We start from the raw sequence: 14,418 nt of genomic DNA on the forward strand, positions 1-14,418 counted from the left end.
TGCATCATTTATCTCACAGTCATTTCGAATTGGCATTCGGTTGTGGTATTTCGCTTTGTGGTGGAACAGTGGGCCACAGAGTTAGTTGGGGTATCAAATTTTAGTTGGAATTATATTAGGGAACCTTAAAATATATCTTATTGGTAGTCGAATTTGTTAAGAAGCAAGATATGCCCTTTTTAAATATAGCCTAGTTGCTGTAATGCAACTTTCATTCAATAACGTTAGATCTTATGCTGACTATAGATTAGAAAAGAGCTATTGACGCTCGCGATGTTATGCAAAAACTTGTCGACGATGTTCGGTTCTTTCTTCCTAAGTCGGAGCTAGTGTAGTCTTCCGATTTTTAGTGTAATCAAAAAGTGAGATTTGGTTCCGTGGTGAATTCCATACCCAAAATTTTAGCAATTAGAGAGTTAGAGATTTCAGAGTTTTGTATTCTTGGAAATTCGTAAAAGGGATGCATCTCTTTTGAAACTTTGAAGTAGTTTCCCCTGCAGCTTCGGGTCTAATAGGTGATTGTACCATATATTCTTGGAAATTATGTATACAAATGGTCCATCTATTCCCAAAATTGAAAAAAAGTAAGAAGTGACAGATTTGAGACTCATTTGATCGATCAATAGATTTCTCGAAAGTTGTCAGATATATTGTACATCTCTTCTTAAACTTTTAAGATTTCTTTTTTGAGCGTCGGGTCTTATAGAAGTTTGGACCATATATTTCTGGAAATTATTGATACTAGTGCTGCATCTTTTCGCCAAAATTTTCGGAATTATTGAGTGAGTAAAAAAGAGGATGAAAGTGAGAGTGAGCGAAAGATAGAGAGAGTGAGAAAGGTAGAGCGAGCGAGCAAGAGAAAAAGCAAACATAAGAGAGAATTCATTTGAGCTCTGGCCGAACTGTTTCAGATGAGTTCTTAAGGTGTGTCAGTTTAGAAAAGACCAATATATTGATGAAATTGGCACTTTGTGTTTACACGTAAGTGGTGCAGTTGTGATTCGACAGCCCTCATTGTGCCCGAAAATAGTCAAGCGCGTTTTCCAATGTTGCTCTTAAGCCCAATGAATGGTTTGACGACCTTAGCCTTGATTTTTTAGTGTTCACAGGCGTCCCAAAAGCTCTCATGTATGACCGTTAACTAGCTGAGTTTTACTCTTAAGGGTTCTCGTTTTTTTCAGTCGATTACAAGTATATCTTGTATTTGGTTGTCGTTTTTCGCCATTTTGGAATTTTTGTCTAAGCTATTGTTTACTGTGCCGTCCAAGTAGATCTTATTCTCGTACCTTACCTACTTTAACTCAGTCAAAAGCAGCAAACAGTTCTCTAGTGGCCATTTCTGACAACTATCTGACAGATGTATATATACGTACAACAAACAATTATACTGAAAAGGTTAGCAGTGTTTGATTTTTTCACTTTTAGTTTAATGTCGCTCTTGGTTTTTCGAATACATTGCAATTTCCTTGTAAGCTATATTTCATTCATAAGTACAAGCTTCATTTACATAAGGCAGAACTCTACTTAGTTCTTTGGTGACACAATATTTCCTTGTGTGTCAAAAATCTTATTTACTTATTGACTTGACTAATTGCTGCGTCGACTCCTTTACCGAACTTGACAAATTTAAATATTTACCAAAACAACTTTCTTTGCTTACCAACTAAATGCATAACTACTCCTTTGGTAGTCTCTGTACATAAACATATAGTTCTTTATATATGTACTTATAGATATAAACTGTGTCCACAAGCATTTCCTTGCAACATAGCTATATTTAATTTCGATTTATTTGTCCATTCGTCTGGCGTGCATTTGTCCTCGTTCGTTCGCTCATCTTGTTAATACTTCTAACAACAACAACTTCTAGCAACTTGTGCGGTCAAAAAATATGTAGCGTGGCAAATAGTAAAGCAAAACAGTTGCTATTGTCAACCATTATAGTCATAGACAACTGCTATGTGGCATATGTGGTGGCATTTGTTGCAATTGTTGCAACATGACAGTCACATTACACTGACGCTGCATTTCACTGCACAGCGCTGTACAAATATTTACAAATGTTTCCTTTTACAGGTGCTGCTCCGGTTGCGTTGTTGTTGCTGGCATTTTGTTTTTGTAAACTTTTCATGAATAGAAATTCAGCTATTCATAAACCTGCGAGTGCACTGTTGGCGCATTTCACACTTTCCAATTCAGCATGTTGCCACACAGTTGCTTGTTCTTCAGCGTTTATTTATTTATAATATTTGTGAAAATCAAAGTCTATAACTCGATACTGCTTGGCGGTAGGTGCCTCAATTGTTATAAATAAATAGTAATTGGAGAAAGAGAGGTGCGTAAATAAACAGAAAATCAAATAAAGGGAATTTAAAGTCATTTGGAAAAGTCACATAATGTTGTGGTTGTTGTTATTTTTACTTTTCTTACAAGCAGTAGAATTCATGCTAACTACTGGAAGTGACTACTTTTCCGTAGAAAATAGCGTATAATATCCGTTTTCTTGAATAAGAATAAGAATTTCCTATATAGCAGCCGGAGAACTTAAAAGACGTTGTCTGGGGCGCTGGGTAAACTTGCATATCATTTAGTTTCTGCAGTCCGGAATATATGCTACACATTTAGCATTAATTCTTGTGTCAAATCTTTAGATTTATATAAATAATTTTTAATGAACTTCCATAAGAAGTATATTTAAAAAATGTGTCGCATAATTTTTGGTAGCCTCTCGAGATACCGCCAACATATTTCGGTGCATACGCTTCTCGAGTTAATTAGGTAGTTTGTGAGTAGATATTGGAAAATATATTAAGTCTGCGGGAGTGTAATTTATATATCGTAACTACATATTGAATACAACGGAAGTAGCTTAGCAGAGTAAACATTTAGGAGGAGGATTAATCCATAAACCAGAGAAGTCTTCAAAAACGTCCATAACAAACTTTATTTCTCAATACTAACTAGTACTAAACAACTATACTAGAATCTTTGAAGTATACTTTGTCAGAATTTGCGAGCTGAAATCATTAGAAACTTTTAAGAATGCGAAGTTTTCTCGCATTGAGTTTTCATTTTCGATGATAATTAACTTTGAGCAGGACCAAGAGTCAAGTTGAAGTCTGTAAAAGTCTAAGCATTTTAATTTTGAGACATTTATCTCACAAATTTTTATTGTGCATCAAAGTTTCCTTTTCATTTAAGTTTTGACTGATTTCTTTTACATAAATCTATAGTTTCAAATATTCTGGCGATCTAACGGTGGCGCGGTTTTAAAAAAACCATCTAAGAAACCAAAAACCAAAATTTGCGCAGTAAAGGCTTTCAATTTGTAGGTTTAGACTTCAAGTCTTTCGACTACAGAGAAATATACATGGTCGCCCTGGCTTTCTGGGAGAACCTAATCCATCCAAAGATAATAATACGCAATAGGTATAGCATATACTTGTACATCGTAAAAGAATATGTGGTTACATTGAGCTCCCAATATCTAACCCATCCAAAGCTAATAGACAATAAGTATAGAGTATAGAGTATACTCGCACATTGACAAGACCATAAACAGGAATAACAGTGTGGTTTTGTAAAAATTGAGTTACAAAAAAAAAAAAAAACGATTTGTCAACATAAAAATTTGAAGTCATTAAGTTTTCCTTATTTTTTTTTCATCCAATTTCCAGCCAAGTGCTAATTGGAACTCGAGACGGGCTCCCAGTTGTCAGCGCTGAAAACCAGTCAACCTTGCGACAGTTTAGAGTAGTAAAAGGTAAGTAAATATTTATATACATAATACCACATATATAATATATCGTTTCTTAAACATTTGCTTAAACAATATTACAGCTTCTTAACGATTCTTGCACTTTCTGAGTGAGGCTGACTCATGTTTTTAGTTCCAAAGTTGTAGTTATTATATGGAATATTTTCTAGTTTTAATAATTGCAATAAAAATTCTGCTGTTTCATTATGATTCTTGCTATCAATTTTAATTACTTTTAATTAGATTTTCGAAAATGCTTGTATTGAATTGGTCATTAAATTGATAAGATAGTTTCTCGATTAATTAATTAAGGGCAAACTAGTGCCAAATAAAGCTTGTTTTTTAAGACAGATACTTTCGTTATCATTTTCAGAATCTCAAACATGTATATATTTACTACTGCTTTACTATAAACTTTATAGTATAGAACTACTAGAGTTATTCAGTCCATGTCGGTGCATTCTTATATAATATATTAGCAAATTCCGACTATTGTGGTTTCTGTCAATAAACACTTATTTAGTGTTTAAGTTATGTGGACCTTACTATTTTGATTCCTTGGCTTTAAGCAGTCCCTCCATAGATATCTGACTTTAATCCTCTGTGTTTTTGGGAGTTCTTTCAGGAATATCTCATAAATTTTGCGCATTTTGTTGAAAAAACTTCCAAGCTAGACCTAAACTGCATGGAGAAAAAGGGAGGCGGATTACAGTTTCACTTAATTATCCTCCTGAGTTTACCAGAAGTAAATAGTAAACAGTATCATGTTGCCGATATGACTGCTAGTGATGACGCTGACTCAGAAAACAGTTTAACAACCTGATTCAGAGAATGTTTACCTCTGAGAAACCTGAGCTCCATTAGCAACTTCTTACCTTTTTGTAATTAGTATTATTTCTCTCTACAATTAGCCGCTTGTAAAGACTATTCATTCCATAGAAGGGACACTGTAGTGAATTTTTACTCATACATCGAAAATAGTTGTCCGGTCGACCAAAGAAATGGCCAGACTACGTATTTCTTCAAAAATTTAAACTTCTTGCTTAACGAAAGGGGTATATAATCGATCATGCCTCAAGCTTCGCTATGACTTGAAGGTCATTTTCAAGCTATAAGCCTACATGAGCTACTATTTCGATTCATTTCTTTAACTTATATATCCAAACAGGCTTAAAGCTTCAAATTAAAAGCCCATAATCCGGGTCAATTCCGATGCCAAAAAACCGGCTGTTGTGGAAATTTTGATTCTTCTATGAATTCTACTCTAATTTTTTTCAAATCTGGCTTATGCGCAAAAAACTCTTTTCAAATGTTGAAATAGAAATATATTGAAATATCAGACCCCAAAAAACCCTTGCACTGTTTTACTTGACAACGACGCTTCACATAAAGTTTCGCTGGACATTTGCCACGGGTTTAGTGTACATCAGTTTATTTTCTGTCAGTTCAGTGCGTTTAAAATGAACTTTTTGCTGGAAAACATTTTGCAATACAAAACATAAATACATTTCTTTTTGAATGCGCACAGTTTTCAAGGTTTTTGTCAACTTGTTCCGAAGTCGTCAGAAAAAAGTATGGAACTTCAAGAACTTTCCAATAATTTAACGGCAGAGTTGTGGGTGAGTGGGTGCCTTGGATACTGGCACTCGACTAGGTGTCCACTACTAAGTTTAGTTTTATTTTTGTTGACAGTGGCAGCTGCTGCTGACAGCCCGTTTGAAACTAGTATCTCTCTCTCTCACTCTCTCTCTCAAAATATAAGCGTATGTACGAGTATGTGGTAGTTTCGGAATGACAAAACCGGGTAAAAATGCTGAAAACTTTTGAATTGGTTTAGCGGTTTTCATGTAGCTCTCCTGGTGGTTTTTGTTTCTAGAAAACATAAGAGTGAAATTGAATTGAAACAACATATAGTTTTTTACTTGCGTTTGCTTGGCATTTCTATATTTTTGTAATATTATTTGAAGTACTGAAATTTCAACATACATACTCGTTATGCAAGACTTTCCGTTGAATTTCTTATATTACAGAAAAGTAAGTAAAATATAAAAATATCAGAGTATAAGAAACATTTTAATAAATTACATAAAAGTTAAAATGCTTTTTTAATATTCCAAGTATTTCGAAACATTAGTACATTAAGTATTTTTTCGATAACCTCTATATAAACTCTGTCGAACATAGATGCATCTTTTATCTGTGGTTTTACCAGCATGCCTTTTAATATGGATATATTTTTCTTTCCTGTCCTTGCGTTAGCATTCTCAAGAGATTAAAAATTAAAAATTTTCATGTCTTCCTATATAATTCTAAAAAGAGCAAGCTGCTGAAAAATGTTAACGAAACCAAGAAAGATCTTTCAAGACGACTTTACTCCAGATAGTATTCGGAAATCCAGTGAAACCTCAAAAGCGCGCGTCATTAAGAGAGAACACGCTTTAAGATAACAACAGAGCTTTGCAAATTACTCCAACTGCACGGCAATAGCCTTAACTATGCTCCAGCAAAAAATTGTATTTTTAGCTACACATTTGGTGGGTTTTAAAATATTTTTTCAAGGCCACACAGACATTGCCGCTCAATTGCAATTCTTGATAACCTCGTTTTTTTTCAAATTCCTTTTATATTTACAAAGTTTCATTAATTGAATGACCTCGTCACTCGTAACGGTGTACAATTTGCCGCTATCGCTTTGGAACAATGCTTCCGTTCCAATCAAGCAACAACAACAAACACAGTTGCAGCACTTCAAACGCAGATAGCAATAATCAAGCTATCAATTAAAAACAACAACAACAAAAACAATAACGTTACGTGTTGTGCTATATTACTTAATAAAGCAAATTAAGCTCGACGCAACATTTGCACCTCGCACAATACTTTTGCTTAGATATCGAATTTCAGTAACGCAACGAAAGCGAGTGTGGCAACAACAACGCCTGTGCACGCTGGGAACCAAAACGAAAACGGTAGCGGTCGTCTACAGAGTAACTGCAAAAAAGCGAACTCAAACAGCAGGGGTTACTCGCAGCTGCACTTAATTAGCGGCTATTAAGCAGGGGGCTTGAGAAGTACACCAAACTGGAGAGCGGAGTGTAGTGAGCGTTGCTGGTATGAAGAGGTGTAGTGTGGCAGCGGGCTTGACGCTTTCGATTATTAGCCATGAGTGTTTATTGAAGACGAGTGGTTTGGCAGCTGACATTGGTGTTGTTGTTGTGGTGTGGTTAGTAATCGTTGTGCGTTCGGCCTTGTACGCCATATCTGTGTAACTGATAGTCACACAGTCGCTGTTGCTGTCGCCTTGAAGTGTTAATTGATTTGATGCAACAATTGTTGTGTTCGACAAACATATATAAACACATAGTTACATGTTGCATAAGTGTTGCTGCCACTAGCCGTTTGTGACTCTTTGTGCGGCAAGTGCTTTGTCGCCAACCGTCACATTGCGTTTTTTAGTATGTCTGCATAACTTCTTTACTGGCTTCTGTGTGGCATTATGCCTTAAAGGAAAAATGTCTTGTTGTATGTATGTGCGTGTGTGTGTGTGTGTGCTGGCGTTTTTTCTCTTCAACTTTCAATCGAAATCAATTACCAAGGATGGTTTCTTTACTATTTAATGCAGTTGAGTTTTCTTGTCGCGCGCTCGTTGCCTTTTATGTTGTTACTCTTGTTGTTGTTGTTGTTTATTGCGTTTGATGCCGCCACTGCCTTTCTACAAATACATTTTATCACAATTGCAGAAGCAACGGGTTCTAACAAAGCAATGAAGACGCCAGCTAGTCAAGTAATTAGTTCGCCAGTCAAAGTGAGCAAGTTATGCGAGCAGTGATCTCTGAGATTATCTATTTTATAGCGATCAATTTCTAAGTTATTGCTGACTTGTGCGTAAACGATATTTGTGAAACACGTTTATTTAAGAAAAACATGTACAATAGTATTAATTATTATTATTAGTCTGGGGTATAAGGTGGGTGAGACAAAAACTCACTGCCGCTATTTTCCAAAAAGTTTTTTAACGGTCTTTCAACATGTGGCCAAGCCTTAACATAATGAAAAATTATTGCCTCGTGTCTAGTCGCAAATTCCGGGCGTTTTCGGGCAATTTCGCTCCCTTTAACTTGAAATGGTAGCGGTAGCCCCATTTATTGTTTCATTCGGTTTTAGAAGCTTATAATATTGCATGATCTTCTGATCTCTGATCTAACCAAATACACAGTATTACCTTGACGTCATATATGTTTTTCAAATGATTTTTTGCGTTTAGGGTTGTCGTAATGGATCCATGCTTCATCACCAGTACCAGTGCGGTGCGACTTCTTTTTGTAGCGTTAAAGAAGCATTGCCTGGCTTCAATACTTATGACACTAAATTTTCTTGCTTTGAAATAAATGCGGCTGCTTTAAAAGTCTTAAAATGAGCTCTTCTTATGTTTCTGCAGCGACCTATGCTGTATGCGTTGATTTGCAGGCTTCAGTCACTTCCTTTCAGTCTATCCCTTAAACCTATATGATCTATTTTAGACAACATTTCATCCAGTAAACTAGAGACCGATAAACAATTTTCTGTTCGTACAATTTGTTAGAATCTCAAAAAAGGTTAGGCAAAAGATAGCAATTTTTCGATGCAATAGCCAGATTTTTATAAATAATACGACCAGAATTTCTAACAAACCAGGATTACCATTTTTTCGTTATTATTCCCTCAACAGGTTGTATTAAAATTGCCATGAAGTTTGTAATACCAAGAAGGCACCATCGGAGAGTCTATAAAATATATACAAAATTGTCAACGAACTGAGTTGAGTTAGCCATGTCCGTCTGTCGTTCAACCAAGGTTAAGGTTTTTTCCTGTTTTTCGAAAAATATTTAATCATTGTTTTACTATTACAACAACAATAACAACCTCAAAATATATAGATATTTCATTTCAAAATAACATAAGGCATTTTATTAACCACTAATCCTTTGAGGCACAATTGTTTGTCAATTGTTTATATTAATTTCTAACACTTTGTTCGAAATATGAAGCATGTAACCGAACTATTTCGCTTCTGCTGATGTAATTCATTTGGTATTGCTTGTGGCAAGCTCATATAGCACGCTTCAATTACTTTGTTTTGCAAAAAATAGCATTAATTAAAAATGTCGCGTGGCTTAGGCTAGCTGAATAGCCGCGGAATTAATAGACTAATTGGCTGCGTAGACGCTTGAAGGTCAAAGATGATGTCAGAAATGGTTGTCTGATAAATATATATACATATGTTTGTATGTATAGTACAATAAATATCTTTGGAAGCTTGATCTGTAGAAGCCAATGAAAATATATCTGCTATTTAATCATCTATAATATATAATGAAACCTCAACAGATGTTGGAAATAAGTAAAAAAATACAAAAGATGTTTACTTAAAATCAGCTTTCTACATCCTACATAAACACAAACCTGTATCTTAATAAATAAACAGCTGTCTTCATGCACCTTTAATATGATTGCTACATACTTTTTAATGAGATCAAAAGATTTTTTTTATTTTCAAAGGCTTATAATTGGTTCTGTGCCAAAATCGTAACCTTTTCATTGGAAACAGCGTAATTCCTAAAAAAAAAAATGTTTTCTAAAAGAAGCAGTACTTTGAAATTTTCCCAGCGCACTAGCCAGCGAAAACTTCCACTCGGCATTCATTTTTTATGCCACTAACTAGAGGCTAACAAATTGCATGTAAAAACGTAACAATTTTTCAACATACAACAAAAACAAAAAACACAAAAAAAGACGAAGCCGTGAGCTATGACCCATACCCAATTTCCCAAGACCGAAACGAACGCGCTACCTTGCTTGCTGCATGAGTGTGCGGCTGCGGGGCAGCAAACGAAAAGGGATCGCTCTGTAGTGCCAAAAGGAGCAGCTGCAGCCCAGCATTTTCTTTGAGGCGCATTGCTATGCACAGCTATATAATAAAAACAACAATAACAAGCCAAATATCCTTTATGCACTTTGTGCGTCTTTGTCCTTTTTGCTGCGTGTTGCACCTTTTGCGCTCTAAACACTCACCAACGGCGATGTTGTTGCACCATCTATAAACTATTACGATATGGCCAATGAAATTGCAATAACAGCAACAACAATCGAACAGCAATGCATTGACAATAAGCGCAGCCAACACTTAACTGTTACACCTACAGGGTAATTTTCTCATTACCGCTGCACCGAGGCATGGCTAACTGGCTGGCATAAGTAGCTCACTGATGCACTTGGTTGACTATGCCACGATCGATCCTGCAACGGATGTTGGCAATTTTATTTTATATGCCAACAACAACAACAATTACGAATAAAACAACAACAACCGAGCATTTGAAAGAAGGCGACACAAGGAGTCGAGCACAAAGAGAATGCATGCAACATAAAAAAGTAAACGTGTACAACAACAAGCACAACAAAGCAACGCTAACAAGAAAATAAAATTTTGTGCTCAAAGGAAACGTTTTGCATTTGTTTACAAAATATTTTCATTGTATGCCTCGCACACCCGGAATTATTTGTAAATACGCTGCCGCCTTCAAGCATACATACCTGTGTGGTTATTCGTATATAATATATTGTACAAATGTGTACATGTGTGAGTGTTCGGAAATTATAAATTGAAAATTGTATGGCCGCTTGCGGTGAAATTTCGTGCACAATTGACTATGAAAATTCTGACGATTGAACCTTTTTGGCTTTGGCCTTTTGTGCGCTTGCTTCGTGCAACCTCCTCTTCCGCTCCTTTTGCTCTTTCTTAAGCTACGAAATGGCTTGTAATGCCAATAGTCTGTTGTTACTTAAAAATATATCGAGAAAATTAATGTGACTTCACATCAATTGGCATTTGTAGCGAACAGCAGGATGTCCTTGCAACGGTCTGCAGTGTTGCACAAGCACATACACATATACATATATAAATATAGGTATTCATCAAGAACTATAGAAGTGTTCGCTCTCGTCGCTTACAAGTTGCTATATAAATAATTTAATTAGACCACATATCGACATGCATACTCGTGTCCAACGCTCAGCTTAAGCCATATGAAAACAGCGGAGAGTGAGTTTACTGTCGTTTGATTGACACAAGCAGTGTGGAAGAACTATTGTGTCTTCTTAGAAAATAGCTAGTGTATGGGTATTTAGCATAACTTTTGTTTTCAAATATTAAACGCTACAAAGGATACCCGAAGTTTTTTTATAAGTCATCAATCATTTCTCTAATGCTCTAAATAGATAGGCGGTAAATATTGAAAAGGGTGCCTAATGACGAGCAAATACTTTTTTTTGCATTGATAGTAGGGAGTTTTTTTGAAAAAGTAAAGGTGTTCTTTTAGAAAATTACGGATCAACTCCCATATATCTGAGTATTGATATGAACACACTAGATTTGAACAAATTGCAGATATCTTGATTTCTCTGAAATATAACTCTAGCTTTAAAGACTAGTGAAGAGTATGAAGTGCCTTCCTCTTCTTCGATATACCACAACACCACATTACTTCAAATATTAAACAATTTATCGCAGAGAAACTACTTCGACACCACTTAACCTAACCTTACATGCTTGCAATCCGAAAAATTGATACCCCTTCTATAAGAGGGATGCTAGAACTGAATACATGCCTGTTGTAAAAATTCACAACGGTTGTAAAAATACTACAGGAGATTTAGCATCTTGAGTTACCCTAGCTTCATAATTTAAAATTCTGAATAAAAGTAAATCTTAAGTGGTACTGAAAAACTTAACGGTGGTTTGCCAAACTCCGTACACCCAATGAACCCAGTAGATATCTAAATGAGGCTGTCACGTACGAAAACATCAGAAAATATATAAAAGGGGCTTGGATATCCGTAAACTGAGTTCGAACGAAATAATTGACACGCTGAAGTTATCAAATAAGCTGTTGGATATATCGTCACAAATTTAGGCATGCGATAGCTTTTTGGAAAGTGGGAACCAAAAGAAAGTTCACAATCGACGGGTTTATTGCGCCTTTAATTGAGCTTCGAGTAGTTTCCGTATTTTCCGGATAGCACTCAGTGACTTTTTCTTGTTCTCAGACCTTAAAGAGTTGATCGCTGGAAAGAAATCAACGAGACTGAAGTCCATTTTGAAGCAAAAGACCTGATGTGCTACAAAAATGGTAACGAAAAGTTGGCAGCACGTTTTAGTCTGCCAGTTACAACAGTTGAACTAACAAATATGAAAATATGGTGCCTGATTTTGCTAAGCTCTCCAAAATAACCACTTTAATTCAACGCCGCTTTAAGCTTTCTTAACTGTTTGAAGTAATACCTTGTCGGAAGAATGGTTCTAAGCAATCGTGTTGAATTTGGTATTACCTAAAGTCTTTTCTATTTTGAAAACTGATTTTGGAAGAACTTAAGTCCACTTTATTTGCTTTTTCGCTTTTTTTCAAATTTAATATGAAAGCTGGACATATTGAAGATTATCGTACGAATATCAACTTCAGTATGTATCTTGAGTAAAATATGTACTATACTAAAAAGATGTCATGAACTCTTAAGAGATGAGAGTATTAAAGGAAGAGAAAACGAAGTTTTAATAAAGCTGTTCCGATAAGTTGTACTTAGACTGATTTACTTGCCAGAAGTGTACCGCAGGACTGCCATCTAGACATATCTACTTATTGCCGAGATTTTCTTTCAATAACTTCAGTGTTCTACGAACTGTGGCCATAAGACTTACAAAGATTTATAAGAAATCTTAATACCATAACTCGCATATAAGCCCTAAGCATTTCCATATTGTACGTCTTGGAAGTGAGTTTTAAAACCGCCGCCCGCCAACCTCACCTTTATGCTCTAGTAAAACGGCTCTCAACTCGCAAATATCAATCAACAAATGCAACTCTGTCAATTACAAAATATAATTTAGTAATCAGCTTCAAACTCGGCTTAAGAATAATGAAATGGCAGCAATCAACAGCGTGCAACACAGTAGCACACACGTGTTTGGTGCAGTTAAATTATTTGAACTTTTGAACTGCATGCAACACCGCTAGCGCCAACTACAATATATTCGTCTAAATATATGTGTGGCAATGACCAGCGCCAGGAGTCATAACGCCACCAAGCGCTTTTGTGCTACCGACAAGCGTCATCCTTTCATTTTCCGCCGCCAATGCCAAAGTGTGGAATTGTGGCATACAACTATACATATTTATATGCGTATAAAATTCTTCTGTGCGCTCAACATAGACTATAAATGATATTTTATATATTGCCGCTGGCTAAATTTTATATGATATCACAACAACACTCACGCACAGCAACAACTACGCGCAACATGGGCGCTGTTAGTGAACCTCTTCTTGTTATGCTGTAAATGTATGTATGTATGTGTATTTTTTTATGTGCATTTTAAACGCGGCATATCTTTCTTTATTGCAGCATCATCAGAGAGCAATTACACGCACACGTATATAAAACTATATATATATCTGTATATCTGTATATTTATATATAAATATATATGTATACTCGAGAGCAGCCGCCACCCGACCCAACTCGTCCATTACCGCCTTCATTTCGATCTTGATCTTCATCTTTATTGTGAGCGCGGCGCGATTGCCGCCTGCAGTCATTCTTGCCACACTTTCCAACAGACATAGCTATATATACCTATATATCCTCATATGTTCAAATTAAATTCTCATATGTGTACATATTTATAAGCATTTGTAAGTGGAATAACCAACAAACGCCCATACGCACGCAACAGCGCCACCGTTGAGCGACTTGTCGTCTCCGCTTGATGTTGCTGCCGATCAAGCGCTAAGCTCGCGTTCAAGCACAGCAGCAGCAACAGCCTGAGGTCGCCGACTTACCGGCTAACTACTATAAACTTTTCCTAGTTAACTTTTATTCTTGTTTCATTTATTTGCTTTTGTTTTTGTACTCTCTACTCTTATTATTACAACTCGTATTTGTCTTGCGCTGAGAATCTCAAATGCGAAATGATTTCTCGGAAGGTCAGGTTGTCTGGCGCATTCTTTTCATTATTTTCATTTATTTATTTATATATGTTTTTTTTTTGTTTTTCCGCTTCTTTGTTGTTGCTGCCCCACTATGTACTTTTCTATTATTTAATTGCGTATATAGTTCTTGACTAGTAGTTAGTTTTAGTTTGGCGTCTCTTTCTTTGGCTACTTCGTTCGCGACTTTTAATCTATTTTTATTGCACTTAATTATGTTTACTGTTAACCCGAGAATGATTAATTGCACGCGGTTGAATATTTTTTTTCACTAGACTAGCGACACTGAGAAAGAGAGTGACCAAATATAATGTGCCAAAAATATCAAAAAAATCTGAAAATTAAAAAATATAAATCTTTAGCCTTTACGATAACAATCTAGCTGTAGAATACACGTAAAAAAACTTGTTCACAAATTTTTATAAATTCATTAATTTTTTAGAGGTTAGTTTGAGAAATATTAAGAGTTGTTAACCTTAAAGCGACAATGTCTACACCGTTTGGTATAAAAATATAATATTTTTACTTCCGGAGATTTAAGCACACTGAGCTATTGTCTTTAAAGACCGCTAGGTGTAACGAGAGCCATTCTGTAACTCTGCTCTGGTAGCACGCTAGAAAAATTCGTATGTCGACAGT

At 35.7% G+C, this 14,418-nt stretch overlaps 1 long non-coding RNA gene across 1 annotated transcript; it reads left to right on the plus strand.

The window, feature by feature from the left end:
- The first annotated feature begins 9,166 nt into the window (after positions 1-9,166).
- LOC138857829 (uncharacterized) lies at positions 9,167-14,195 on the plus strand. The gene is made up of 2 exons (XR_011397030.1): positions 9,167-13,132; positions 13,196-14,195. It is a non-coding gene; the product is annotated as an uncharacterized lncRNA (long non-coding RNA).
- Positions 14,196-14,418: the final 223 nt, after the last annotated feature.

The sequence above is a fragment of the Bactrocera oleae genome, chromosome 6 (genome assembly GCF_042242935.1).
Source record: "Bactrocera oleae isolate idBacOlea1 chromosome 6, idBacOlea1, whole genome shotgun sequence".
Taxonomy (NCBI): Eukaryota; Metazoa; Arthropoda; class Insecta; order Diptera; family Tephritidae; genus Bactrocera; species Bactrocera oleae.